This window comes from Notamacropus eugenii, chromosome 2, assembly GCF_028372415.1.
Source record: "Notamacropus eugenii isolate mMacEug1 chromosome 2, mMacEug1.pri_v2, whole genome shotgun sequence".
Classification (NCBI taxonomy): Eukaryota; Metazoa; Chordata; class Mammalia; order Diprotodontia; family Macropodidae; genus Notamacropus; species Notamacropus eugenii.
The window spans coordinates 17,611,611-17,625,680 of record NC_092873.1 but is presented as its reverse complement, the minus strand read 5'-3'; the positions used below and the strand labels follow the sequence as shown (position 1 = coordinate 17,625,680).

The 14,070-nt window shown below is 47.8% G+C and overlaps 1 long non-coding RNA gene across 1 annotated transcript; it reads right to left on the bottom strand.

The window, feature by feature from the left end:
* Positions 1-6,006: 6,006 nt before the first annotated feature.
* Positions 6,007-13,805, bottom strand: LOC140524507 (uncharacterized). Its single transcript, XR_011973740.1, has 3 exons — positions 12,723-13,805; positions 11,747-11,899; positions 6,007-11,546 (listed from the first exon to the last, which is right to left on the bottom strand). It is a non-coding gene; the product is annotated as an uncharacterized lncRNA (long non-coding RNA).
* Between the last annotated feature and the right edge of the window lie 265 nt (positions 13,806-14,070).

Here is a 14,070-nt window from a genome sequence, read left to right as displayed (position 1 = left end):
GAGTCTCTTGGCTTCTCCCACTGAGTTTTTTCCTTGCTGGGGGGGGGGGGGGGGAGGCAGGGGTCCAGAATCTGCTTTGTAAGCCGGCCTGTTTGGCCTCATTCAAGATGGGCTAGCTAAAGAGAGGGAGGGAGGGAGGGGGTGAGATGGACCTCTGCATTTCCTCCCAGCTCAGCTTCCCTGATGGCCTTAGCTGGGCAGGTGGCCACCTGGAGGGGGATGGATCCCAGTGGAGATGTGATAAGCCACACCCTGTGGGGAGAGGATGGGGTGGGAAGAGAAGACAAGGAATCTTTTATTGGGCCCTTTCAGACAATGTGGCTCCAAGTCAGGGACCTGAGGGTCTGTTAGAGACTCATCACCCATAGACTCAGAAGAGATTTTTATCAGGAACTTAGCCCAAATATATGACATTTTTGTGTAATCTGCTGCTAATTATAGCATCCTAATGATGGGCCACTAATTATAAGTGTTTAGGAGGGTGGTTATGAAGGAACAACAATGGCCCACACCTTCGTGACACCTTCAAATTCAGGTAAGGAACAGAACTGTGATGAAGGGAGTGGTGTTTGTCCCATATCTCAGATGAGAAAACAGGTGACATCATAGGACCCGGCTCCAAAGCACTTCTGGAGCCGGAGGAGGAGGACCACGCCTCTTCTGTCTGGACAGCTGGCTACATCCTTCTAAGCCCCTAGAGTTGGTCCACAGCAGCCTGAGCACTGGGGCAAGGGGCTGCAGTAGAAAGTGAAGGGCGGGGCGGCCAGGGCTTTGGGTCTTATTGGACAATCAATCTGGCAGCTCTCAGGATTTCAAACAGACCAGGGAGAGCAGGCCACGAGATAACCCACTCCCTGCCTTACTTGGTATGCCCACTGACGAAAGCGTCCCTTGGAAGAAATGACTCTTCCAAGCAAATCAGATAGTATCAAGGAAGGACCTTGCTCAGCCACTAATTAGCTGTGTGACCTTTGGCAAGGGACATTACAATTCTCATTTTCCTTCTTGGCAAAATAAAAATACCAGATGGGTGAATCAACCACCGTGTGTTTTAAAAAAATTTTTAGTTTCCAATGAACCAATATCTTCCTTCTCTACCGCATTCTTCCTGGTCTCCTCCAATTGAAAAGAAAAGGGGAAAAAAACCCTTTTAATAAATTTGTATAGTCAAGTAAAATAGATTACGGGCCATTTCATGTACACATCCACATATTCATATATAAATGTACGTTATGTATGCATACACAAGCATGCATCCATATTTTTTATACGTCTCAATCTGCAAACTGCAGAACTTGGCCGGCTGCCTCAGGTGTGGAGAGCATTGGTCAGTTTTTCCTAAACAAGCTTCCAATTTATTCAGCAGATACAATGTATGCAGAGAGAGTAAATAAAGGCTGGACACAAAGTAAAGATATTCCTGATGGTGGGGAGACGACGTTAATCGCTTGGGGGACTCTCAGAGGTGGTGGTGAGGGAGAGTGTTTGGAGTGGGGGGGTCAGCTCATGCCAAGGAATGTAGAGGGAAGATAGCCGCCCTATTTAGGGATCATTAGGCCAGTTGGCACATGAAGGGAAGTAATGTACAATTCACTTGGAGAGGTTGGTGGCAGCTGCTGTGAAGGGTTTGAAATGTTCAAGATAATAAAAGTGACGATTCTACCTAAGTTAATTTACTTATTTAGTGCCATACCAATCAAACTATCAGATAATTATTTTCTAGAGCTGGAAAGAATAATGTCAAAATTCATCTGGAAGAACAAAAGGTCCAGAATATCAAGGGAACTAACAAAAAGAAATGCTAGGGAAGGTGGCCTAGCTCTACCAGATCTCAAATTGTTTTATAAAGCAACAATTATCAAAACCACTTGGTATTGGCTAAGAAACAGAAGAGTAGACCAGTGGAATATGCTAGGTACTCAAGACACAGTAGTCAATGAATATAGCAATCTACTGTTTGATAAACCCAAGGACCCCAACTTCTGGGATAAGAACTCACTGTTTGACAAAAATTGCTGGGAAAACTGGATACCAGTGTGGCGAAAACTAGGCATTGACCAATGCCTGACACCATACACAAGAATAAAGTCCAAATGGGTACATGATCTAGTTATAAAAATTGATACTATAAACAAATTAGGGGAGCAAGGAATAGTGTATCAGATTTATGGAGACGGGAAGAATGTTTGAATAAACAAGAGATAGAAAGCATTATGAAGTGCAAAATGGATAGTTTTGATTATATTAAACTGAAAAGTTTTTGCACAACCAAACCCAATGCAACCAAGATTAGGAGGGAAGCAGAAAACTGGGAAAGAATTTTTGCAACTAGTGTCTGTGGTAAAGGCCTCGTTTCTTTTTTTTTTCTTTTTTTTTTTTTAGCATTTATTTATTTATTTTTTTAGCAGAATCAGGTTTTTATTTATTTATTTTTTATTATTTTTTAATGTTTAACAATCACTGCCATACAATTGAGATTTTATCCCCCCCACACCTACCCCCTACTACCCCCCTCCCTCCCCACGACTGCATACAGTTCTGTATAGGTTCTACATATACTTTCCTATTGAGTACATTTTCACTACAGTCATGCTGTGTAGTCAGACTAAAATAAATGGAAGAAATCATATAACAAATCAAAACATGATACACAAAAACATGCACATACACAAACATGATCTGCTACATTCTGCGAATGACTTCCATATTTCTTTCTCTGAGTGTGGAAGGCATTTTGCCTTAGAGAACCACCACTGGGATTTTATTATTTTTTTTTTAAGAAGTTCTTGAGTTATTACAAAATTCCAAGTCTACCAGAAAAAACTCTCACACACTGTGGTCGTTGCTGTGCACAAAGTTCTCCTGGTTCTGCTCCTTTCACTCAGCATCAGGTCATATAAGTCCTTCCAGGCCTCTCTGAAGTCTTCTTGTTCATCATTTCTTATGGCACAATAGTACTCCATTACATTCATATACCATAATTTATTCAGCCATTCCCCAATTGATGGACATCCCCTTGACTCCCAGTTTTTGGCAACTACAAAGAGTGCTGCTATAAATATTTTTGTACATGTGGGACCCTTTCCCATTTTTATGATCTCTTGGGGATACAGTCCTAGTAGCGATATTGCTGGGTCAAAGGGTATGCACATTTTTGTAGCCCTTTGGGCATAGTTCCAAATTGCTCTCCAGAATGGTTGGATGCGCTCGCAGCTCCACCAACAATGAATTAGTGTTCCAACTCTCCCACATCCTCTCCAGCATTTATCATTTTCTTGTTCTGTCATGTTTGCCAATCTTATAGGTGTGATGTGGTACCTCAGAGTTGTTTTGATTTGCATCTCTCTAACCAATAGTGATTTAGAGCATTTTTTCATATGATTATAGATATCTTTAATTTCTTCTTCCAAAAATTGCCTGTTCATATCCTTTGACCATTTATCAATTGGGGAATGACTGGTATGATTATACATTTGGGTCAGTTCTCTATATATTCTAGAAATGAGCCTCATTGTCAAATGTACAAAAATACAAGTCATCCTCCAATTGATAAATGGTCAAAGGATATGAACAGGCAGTTTTCAGAAGAAGAAATTAAAGATATATATATACATATATAGTCATATGAAAAAATGCTCTAAATCACTATTGATTAGAGAGATGCAAATCAAAACAACTTTGAGATACCCCATCACACATATCAGATTGGCTAACATGACAAAACAGGAAGATGATAAATGTTGGAGAAGATGTGGGAGAGTTGGAACACTAATTCATTGTTGGTGGAGCTGTGAGCTGATCTAACCATTCCGGAGAGCAATGTGGAACTATGCCCAAAGGGCTACAAAAGTGTGCATACCCTTTGATTCATGAATATCGCTTCTAGGACTGTATCCCCAAGAGACCATAAAAATGGGAAAGGGTCCCACATGTACAACAATATTTATAGCAGCTCTCTTTGTGGTGGCCAAAAACTGGAAATCAAGGGGATGCCCAAGGCAAAATGCCTTCCACACCAGAGAAAGAACTATGGAATTCAATCGCAGAATGTAGCAGATCATTTTCTTTTGTATTACATTTTGGTTTGTTATATGATTTCTCCCATTCATTTTAATTCTTCTATGCAACATGACTATGGTGAAAATGTATTTAATAGGAATGTATGTGTAGAACCTATATAAAACTGTATTCCGTCTTGGGGAAGTGGGAGGTAGGGGGGAAGGAAGGGGAGGGAGGGGAAAAAAATCTAAGTTATGTGGTAGTGATTGTAGAACACTGAAAATAAATAAAATGAAAAATAATAAAAAAGAAATGTTCAAGAAAACTTAACGATGGGGGGGGGAAGGGGAGGGATAGAGGGAGGCTTTGGGAGTATACAATGGGCAGTTGAGTCAGGGGTGGACCAGAGGATGGGGGCTGAAGTTGGGGTGGTGATGGTGCAAGGGGACAAGGCAGAGACATTGTGGGGCTGCAAAAGATGAGACAGCAACCAATGGGATGTGGGGGCTGGGGGCAGAGAGTACAAGTCAGGATTGAGGTTCCCTCGGAGCTGACAAACCTGGAGGACTACCAGAGGGGTGGCATCCTCCACCACAGCTGGAGAGGTGGGGCTGGAAATAGTGAATTCTGTCCGGGAAACATTGGTTTGAGATGCTCATGAAGCAGATGGCATGGAGATGTGGATTCAGGAATCATTTGAGTAGAGAAGTTGGTTGAATCCCTAGGAACTAATGAGTTCAAGCCAATGTGAAGAGAGGGGAGAGTCCAAGCCCCACTCACAAGGGTCCTGGAGTGATCCTGCAAAGCCAGAATAGGAAGAGTGAGGGGACAGTTAGGAGAGCAGAATGCAGGGCTGGGTGTCAGTCACTGTTCAGTGGAAAGGCCAGCAGATTCAGCAGTGAACGAATCAAAAATTGAGGACCCAGCAGAGAGCTTTCAGTTAGCCCCATGAGATAGATGACAAAGGATTGAGAAGAAAGTGGGGGATGAGAAATGGAAGAGCTTTGTCTAAGAGGCCTGCTGTGAAAGAAGGGAGGGGATGTAAGGGAAGGCTGGAGATCTAAGCAGGTTTGTGGCCAGGAGGAACCAAGGCAATCGGTAAAGAAAGCTGGATGGTTAGGGATTCCAAGGGCCAACTTCTGTAGGAGGCAGGCAGGTTGAAATGGAGGGCATGAGTAGAGTGTTGCGGCTGACTGATGAGCACAGGGGCTGTCTTTTCCTAATCCCGGGTCAAAAGAAAGAGGAGAGGATAGATGATGGTGCAAAGAATGTGAAGGTCTTCTGTGAGAAGTGCATGGGAGCAGACAGGCAGAGGAGAATGATAGAATGAGTCAGGGCCAAGGAAAGACTGACCACTCGGGTCAGATTCTCCCTTGAGCTCTAAATCTCACGAGTCTATAAATAAATGTTTTCAAACCAAGGCCACCCCTCCCTAAGTCACCCCCTGACCCCCTCTTTGGAGCCTGGCCTATACTCAGCTGAGGGTGGAGCTGGAGACTAGTCGGCGCCTGAAGGGGCTTGGGCCTGCAGGCCCCTAGCTGGGGAGGGGAAGCTTCATCCCGGCTTCCTCTGAGCCCAGGCAACGTTGATAATTAGAATACCAGACGGGGCGCCTATCCCCCAGTTGTTCAGGCAGGCCAGCTTAGGGTGGGTGGGAAGCCATCTGGCCTATTAATTGGAGACAGCAGGAGCCCCCTTAAAGATAATAATAGTTCCTCCTGTTGGGGTGACACCTCCTAGTTTGCTGGGCTCTTAGGCACACATTAGCTCATTTGAAAACTTTCCCCAGAATTCTGGGGCTTGGCTGGGGCCCTGGGGAAAGCTGACCAGTCCCACCCAGGAAAGGAAAGGCAGGGAAGGCACACAAGAGCACTGAGGATTTGGGGGATGCCATCATAGCCCAATCTGCAAGGGTCTGACCTCAGAAGACCTCTAGTCCATCCTGGGGCTGGACCCTCCAGGTTCAGGATCCTCCCTGGAGAGACAAGGAGCTCACTACCTCCTGAAGCAACCCATTTCACTTTAGGATAGGGCTAATCCTCTGTTTGTTTGTTTTAAAATGCTGTATCTCTCCATTTTAGCAGCTGGAGCTGGTAGGGGGTGACTCAAGGGCTTGATCCCACTATTGATCTTTGATCAGCTCCTTTACTCACCTGGGGCAGTTTTAGGTCCTCCTTGGGCACTCTGGGACCACTTCTCTGCCCCCACCCCTGCCTAATACAGGGGCTCATCAAATCAATGCCAAATTTGGTGTGGACACCCAATGCAGCTCCGAACCCCCAAGCTTGAGATCTGCCAGCCTTCCTGGTAGCAGGGTTCCAGGTTTACACCACTGGTAACCCCACTGATCCTTTTCAAGAATGCAGAAATCTGCATTTGCTTTCTGAATAAGGAGAGACTGTTCAGAAAAATAGGCTGGGGGAGGCAGGTTATGAAGAACTTTAAGTGCCAAACCAAAGCCTTGGTAATTTATTCTAGAGGAATCAGAAGCCACAGGTACTTCTTAGCCTACAGCGGTGCTTTTGTGGATATGAGTTTACCTTCAGGCAGAGAACAAGAGGAACCTGGTCTGTGGAACTACCCGGAAGGGGAAGAAGGGGTGCTGAGATCAGGGGGCAACACATCTAGCTCTGACATAAAAAGGGAGTTACTCGAGATATTGGAAAAGGTAGCGGGGAACCAGACTGTGGAGGGCCCAAAATGCCATGCTGATGACTTTGTGTTGGACCTTAGGGGCGATAGGGAGCCCTGGAAGGCTTGTGAGTGGAAGAGCGATGTGCTACTGGGGCTGTCTACCAGCCAGCGCGATGCCCAGTTTTGCCCTAGCTAGAGGAAAGAGATCGTCTTTGTCCTTTAAAGGGAAAGAATTTTAAGTTATTCAGTTCTGAGGAAAAGCTTATAAGGTAGGATGAGAAACAGAGACGGGTACCACAGTGTTGTAGGAACTGGGAAAACTGACTTAGATAGAATACCTTGATGTTGGCACAAGGTTTGGATAATATCTGTTAGTCTGCACAATGACCCTGGGGCAGCTCTCCTTGTTTCCCTTTTATAGATGGGGAAACTGAGGGTGAGTGAGTCATCCATACGGAGAGTAAGTGAGAGAGAAGTCCCTTGAATCCAGGCCTCCCTAACTTCAGGTCTGCCCCTCTTCATGCGGGGGTGGGGGTGGTCTTCCCTCCATAATTGGTTATCTCCAGTGCATCCTGTATATATGTGGGACGGACATAAGACCCAGTCCTTACAGCACACTTGTGCTCTCCATCTGCTGCTAATCCACATGGACCTTTGGGAGCCAGTTGTGATGACTCAGTTGACACTGTGATGTCAGAAAGTCTCGCCATTGGGTGTGAGCTGGAAGGATTGGTGACAAAGGAGCACTAAGCTAGAACTGAGTGTCCAAGCCCAAGGTGGGACTTACCTGTCTCCCTGTCTCTCCTTGAGAGTCTACTGAGTGGGGAAGGGGCAGATGGTCACTTCCTCCAAGCATGTGTCCAGGATGCCCCTGCTCCTTTGTCTTTGTTTTCTTCTGATCTTAGGTGAATAACTATTTCTAGGCAGCTCTGGGAGTTCTGAGAGCCCACTGGAGTCCTTATTGGTGACTGACCTTCCTAGCAGGAGCCACGGAGTGCCAACTTGACCGTAGAGTAATCTTGAGATGGAAGAAAAACCATCCAGGAGAAGGGAGTGGTCAGCATCCTCTGGGGGTGTGGTTCCTGAGGGAAAAGGGCCAGGCATCCCTACCAGCTACAACACACAGAGTGGGTAAAGTCACTAGGAAGCCTGAGGGAGACACAAGCGGAGGTGTGTGCCATGTGGGAGGGTCAAACCAGTACCCTGACCCCCATCTCCCCTCAGACCCTGATGGAGACAGCCCAGGAGCCATGGGAGTGCCAGAGCCCAGCCCTGGGCAGTGTCTATGGAGCAGCCTGGACCTGCCCCTGCTAAGTCCTGGCTGCCAATGTCCTCGGCCACCGCAGGTGGTTGAACATCAGAAACTACTGTAATGTGATCATTGCAAATGACCTAAAGGAAGGAGTCTGCCCACCTCCTCTGCTGCTGCCCCTGAGGACCCTGGGACCTTCCCAGGACTTGTGGCTGAAACTTTCCCCAGTTAGAATGTCAGCTCTTTCAGGGCAGACACTAAACCATCTAGCTCCCAGTGGGAGAGCACTTTCACTCTGCATTGTTGGGCATCTGTCCTCCCATGTACACTCTATCTGATCTCTGGTTTGTGACTGATTTGGACAAATGGGCCATGCATGTTTCTTGTGGAATTAGCATTTGGTGGGAAGTAAGTCAAACCTTGGACACAGGCTTAGGGCCTGACAGTGACCTGAAGTGAGACTGGACCCGCTCACATCCCCTGGACTAAGGATCAGAGAGGTATCATTCTGGCCCTGTACCTTTTCTCTGAAGACAACAGAGAAGCAGCCTCCAGCCCCAACCCCCTGGCAGAAAAGAAAATCTCCCTTGGAGAAGGGTGAGGGCAGAGGAGACTTGATCTGCCTGGCCTCCCTGTGAACCTCCAGCAGAGGTAGCCTCTCCATACTCGAGGTCTTCCCTACCCATGATTAGAAGCAAATGGCAGGTAATACTGTTACCTGTGAACTGAGCAGGTTGGCAGAGAGGAACCCCAAGCCCCCTTCCTGTGCTGAACCCTCTAATCTAAACACTTGCTTTGGGCTGGCCCCTCACCCTGCCGCTTCTCCCCCAAGTTGTCCCTATCTGTCACTTGCTACCTATCTCCTCCCAAGGGCAGGAGGGATGATTTCCATTTTCACAATCCAAAGCTCTGTGTACGGACTGGAGTCCCCCCAACCCCCATGCCTGTGGTTGATGATTTCCTCAGTGGTTGAGACATAGACGACAACCTCCAGTCCAAAGCAGAACTCATCCCATCCTTCATTCTTAACACTGTTGGCTCAAGCCTCCACTGGCTGTGCACCTTCCATTGGTTTAAGGACAGAGCAATAAACAACATACAAACTTTCCCTTCCAACACCTTTGGGACATGCCTGTCCATCAGAGGCAGGGCTGGGGCAGACTCAGGCCAGGTGAGGTCACCTTCCCAGGGAGGAAGGTAACATTCTGAGTGGAGGGAGGACCCTCAGTCTCTGGGTGACCAGGCTTGAAACTCAGTTCAGTTCCTACCTAACACTGTTCCCACCAAGTCCATGTCCAGATTAGCTATGGCATCTCATCTTCCAATCACCAGGAAACCCAAGGTCCTTAAAAAGTCAATCACTTTTCAAGGTATCCACAAGGTATCAACACTGAACTAGCTGCAAAACTGAATGGCATAATGGGAAGCCCTCTGGACTTTTTGGACTCCCTAAATCTCAGCTCCACTGGGCTCTCCTCCTTTCCCAAGCCTCTGAGACCCTCACACCAGAACCTCTGAGGAAGAGATACCTGAAGATGAATGGGGAATGTCAGGACTGGAAGGGACCTTAGAACAGGGGATGTCAGGGCTGGGCGGGGGGGCGCCTAGGAACCCAAACAACTAAAATAGAATTAAAAATATAGGCTGTTTTGGTTGAAAGAATGTTAGACTTGGAGGGAACAAGTGTTACAAAGCACCTACTATGTGCCAGGCACTGTTAAACTTTTCTTTTCTTTTTTTTTTCCAATAATTATTGTCTCATTTGGTTTTCACAACAACCCTGTGAAGTCAGTGCTGTTCTTATTCCCATTTTACAGGTGAGGAAACAGGTTCAGAGGTGGAATGACTGCAACAGAGGTAGGATTTGAATCCCAGACCCCCTAACTCCCAAGCCAGCCCCTTCCCCAGTAAGTGCCATTCATTTGTCCCACAAATGTGGAGGGTACTGCCTGCATCAGCAGGGCCCTCAGCTGGGTGTAAGGGGTCATGCCAAGGCTGTTAAGGGTCCTTGGGGCCAGCTGGAGCTCACACCAGCCCAGATAGGGCTGCAGACCTGCAAGCAGTCACTGGGAAGGGCCTCCTGGGCTGGGAGGAATCCTGGAGGGCTCCCTGGAGGAAGACGTTTTTGCTCTGGCCTTTCAACAAGCTAAGAGAGGCAGGGAGGCTTCAGCTGCAAACCTCTCCAGAGCCCTGTACAGATGGGCTTGGCATTTGTATCTCCACTGATCCTGGAGGGTGAATGAATGAACCATCAGATTCAGGGGCATCTGCTGCCCTCTGTTGGTTGCTAAAGGGTAGGGCCAGGGGTTGGAAGCATAGTTCTATGGAAACATCTACCCCTGCTTCTCCACCCTCCCTCCTGGTCTCTGGCGCCCTCGTGTGACTGCCTAAGGAAGGAGCCCTCCCTAGCCCTGCTCCCCTGCACTGTCCAGTCTGGAGATCTGGGGCTGGGAGCATCTGGTCCCACCACATCCAGCACCTTCGAGCTGGCTCAGCATTACACACACTTGATCTCCTGGCACAGTGGAAAGAGGGTTGGCTTAGGAGTAAAGAACCTGGATTCTAATCCCAGTGAGGCCACTGGGTTACCTGTGTGACCTTGGCCATATCTTCTACCTTCTCTCAAACTCAATGCCTTATGTGTAAAACTTAGGGGTCTGGACCTGGTGACCTCTAAGGTCATTTCCAGCTGTCTATGATTCTATGATCCTCTCACTTGACAGATAGAGAAACTGAGGCCTAGAAAGGGGAAGGGGCTAGCCCCAGTGGTGAGAACTCTCCACATCTTCAAATTAATCAATCAACCAACAAAGCAGGTATTAAGCACCTACTGTGTGCCAGGTCTTTTGCCCCAGCGTTTTACAATTACCATCTCATTTTTGTTGTTCTGTTTTAGACTCACTGAGTCTGAGATGCCTGTAGGACACCTGGTTTGAGACGTCTCAAAGGCATTCGGAAATGAGAGAGTGGAGGGCAAGAAAGAGGTTAGGGCTGAAGAAGTAGATGCATAGAGATGATCGTTGGATCCATGGGAGTTGTTGAGATCCCCAAGGGAGAGGGGATAGAGGGGGAAGAGAAGACAGCCCAGGACATTTTTTTGGGGGGACGCATTTGGTTAATAGGTGTGACAGGGATGATGATCCAGCAAAAGACTTTGAGGAGGAGTTGTCAGAGAGGTAGGAGGAGAACCAGAGGGGGTGAGGAGAGGGGGGAGAGAGACAGAGAGAAGAGAATGAGAAGGTGTTAAAATCTGGCATCATCAAAGTCTACCAATGGGTGAAGAAAGATGAAGCCAGATTGAATTTGCTAATTATGAGAGCACTGGTAGCTTGGGAGGGGGGGCAGTTCCAGTGGAACGATAAAGTCAAAAGGCAGATTGTGAGGGGAGAGAACATGGAGGCACCACAGCCTTCTCCAGGATTTAGCCAGGAAAGAGGCGAGATCTCTGGTGATAAGCTTGTGAGGATGCTTGGATCAGGGAAGGTTTCTGAAGGATGGGGGAAACACAGGTGTGTCCATTGGCAGGAGTGGAGAAGCTGCTGGAGGAGCCTGAAGACAAGCCAGCAAGGAGGATGGGGAGTTGGGTCTGATTCCTGGGCACCTGGTGGGTTCCACTTTGGGGGATGCCTCCATGAGCCCAGGTCTGGCTCTTTCAAGTCTCCTGGAAAAGAGAGCGCCATTTCATAAATGTCTCTTGAATGGATTAGAACTGGAGCCAGAGAGAAATGTCCTGGGTCTGGGGACTTTAGTGGTCAGGTTTCCTTCGAGGTCCAGGCATCCACACCCTGCAGTGGCCTGTCACAGCCTGCCAAAGGCCTGGTCATAGGAAAGGCTTCATATTTTACAAAGTGATTTCCTCACCACAGCCTTGTAGGAATACAGGTGCTACTGTCTCCATTTTTCCAGATGAGAAAATCAAGGCTCCAAGTGTCTTGCCCATGGTCACACAGCTAGGGAGTGTTGGCTTCACCTCAGACACTGTACACAGGAGGGAGGGTTGACGCCAACCAGGACCTGAGCATGATGGAGGGAAGGTTAGGGAGAAGTGTTTGCTGAGCCAAGGTGGCAGAGGGAGGCTCAGAAGTGGCCACGCCAACCTCTCCTTGCCCTGTGGTCAGGGGCCCAGAAAGAAGCACTGAAGTTTCTCTGAGCCCCACAGTGCAGTGGGGTACATACCTTCATCAAATGCCAGGTCCTATGCTAAGCACTTTACAGGCCTTATCTCGCCCAGAGGAGGGGAGAAATGTGAGGGAAGGAATGCTTAAGGATGAAGAGAAGGTAAAATGGAAAGGAAGGAGTAGTGAGGATGGGGCTGGGCAGGGTGAGGGTGGGGCTCACTCTCACCTGCTAATCCCTCATGGAACCCAAATGTCCCATTTGTGTGCAGCAGGTCTCCAGGCCAGGGCAGGTCTGATAACTACATGGCAAGGCATGTCCAGCATCCAGAATTTGCCAGAGGAGAACCAAGTCCAGCAACCCAACCGGAATGGAAGTGTGCCTCTTTGAGGTCAGGGCCTGGGGCAAGCCCCAGGTGGCCAACACTAGTTCCCTTTCTGTTCCAGGGACCATTGCTCCAAAGGCTGAGCTGGCTAAGTGAGCTGATCAGTACTGCTGAAGGGGAACCCAGGCACATAAGATTGCTGGCCTGGGGAAAATACTAGCTATGTGAACCTCTATTTGCCTCAGTTTTCCCATCTGTTAAAAAAGGGATAATAAAAGCACCTACCTCCCAGGGTGATTGTAAGGATTCCAGGAAGTGACTGTAGTAAAGTGCTTAGCACATAGTAGGTGTTATCTAAATGCTTATCACAGCCACATTGGCCCTTCTGTTCCTTACCTGAGGCAGAGGTGCTCCATTCCAACCCTTTGCTGGTCATGCTCCAAGACCTGGAATGCTTTCTCTCTTAGAATTCCTTGTTGGCTTCAAAGTTCAGATCAAGCCTGACCTCTTCCAGGAAGCTCTGTGGGGGCAGGGACTGGCACATAGTGGGCCCACAGAATAAATGCTTGTGAATCTGTTGATCTCTTACTCCATGCTGAGGCATCAGAGTCAGGGCTAGCCAGTAGTGAGGCAGTACTGCAGCACTGATGGGAGGGAGGAGGAGGGACTGAAAAAAATTCTGAGATAATGAGAGGAGGAGACCAGGAAATGGTGAGGCTGGAAAGATAGGGAGGAAAATAATTCCAAGAGGGAGAGAATGCACTGAGACTTAGAGGACTCAGAAAAAGTCTTAGGGAGGAGAGGGCCCCAATGCTGAACATAGAAAGAAGCTGGGAATTCTGGGAGGGAATGATGAGGTGCTAATCACTTCCCTTCTGAGCCTTGGTTTCCTCATATGTAAAATGAGGATGTGATTATACTTGCACCTCACAGAATTTTTGTTTTGTTTCGTTTGGTTTTTTTTGTTTGTTTTTGTTTCATTTTGTTTCACCTGTACCTCCAGGACTATAGAAATGGTAGTCAGTTTAAGGAGAAAAGATTTAGATTGGGCGAGGACCTTTGGAGAGCTTCTAGTCCAAAGAGAAAACTGAGGCCCTTAGAGGCTTGACTTTTCTGCTTGCATCTCAAGAGCAGAACCAGGAGCAACGGTAAAAGTAGCCAAGTGGTAGATTTGGGCTCAACCCAAAAAGACTATAATGTCAGAGCTGGCCAGCAAAGGAATGGGGATGAGAGGGCTCTGGCCCCCACCCTGGGGGAGCCTAGATGACTTATCCTGGTATAGGTTGTAAGGGAATTCTGGTGCAAGGACAAGTTGGACCAGAGGTTCTTTGGTCTCTTGTCCATCACTCTCTGGACTTCCTGCCCTGCTGCTAGCTCCCAGAGTAATTGAGTACTCGGAGAACCCACTTTTCCATTCTAAGTTTCCAGGGACACAAACCCAGAGCTTCATGATCCCATTCCAAACTGGCCTCCTGGATGTTTCCCACCATCCTGCCTTTGCCTCTGCCCCCACCCCCCACCCCCCATGCCTGGAATGTTCTTCCTCTTCACCTTCTGGCTCTATTCAAAGCCCACCTCAAGGGCCCCCTCCTGCAAGAAGAGTTTCCATATCCTCTCAATTGTTAAGCACTCACCCCCTACCCAGACATTCCTTTGTCTTTCTTGGCAGCTACTTCTCTATGTAGAGCTACTTGTCCCCATCCCCCGCAGAATCTTAGTCCCTTGTCCTGTGGTCCCCATGTCC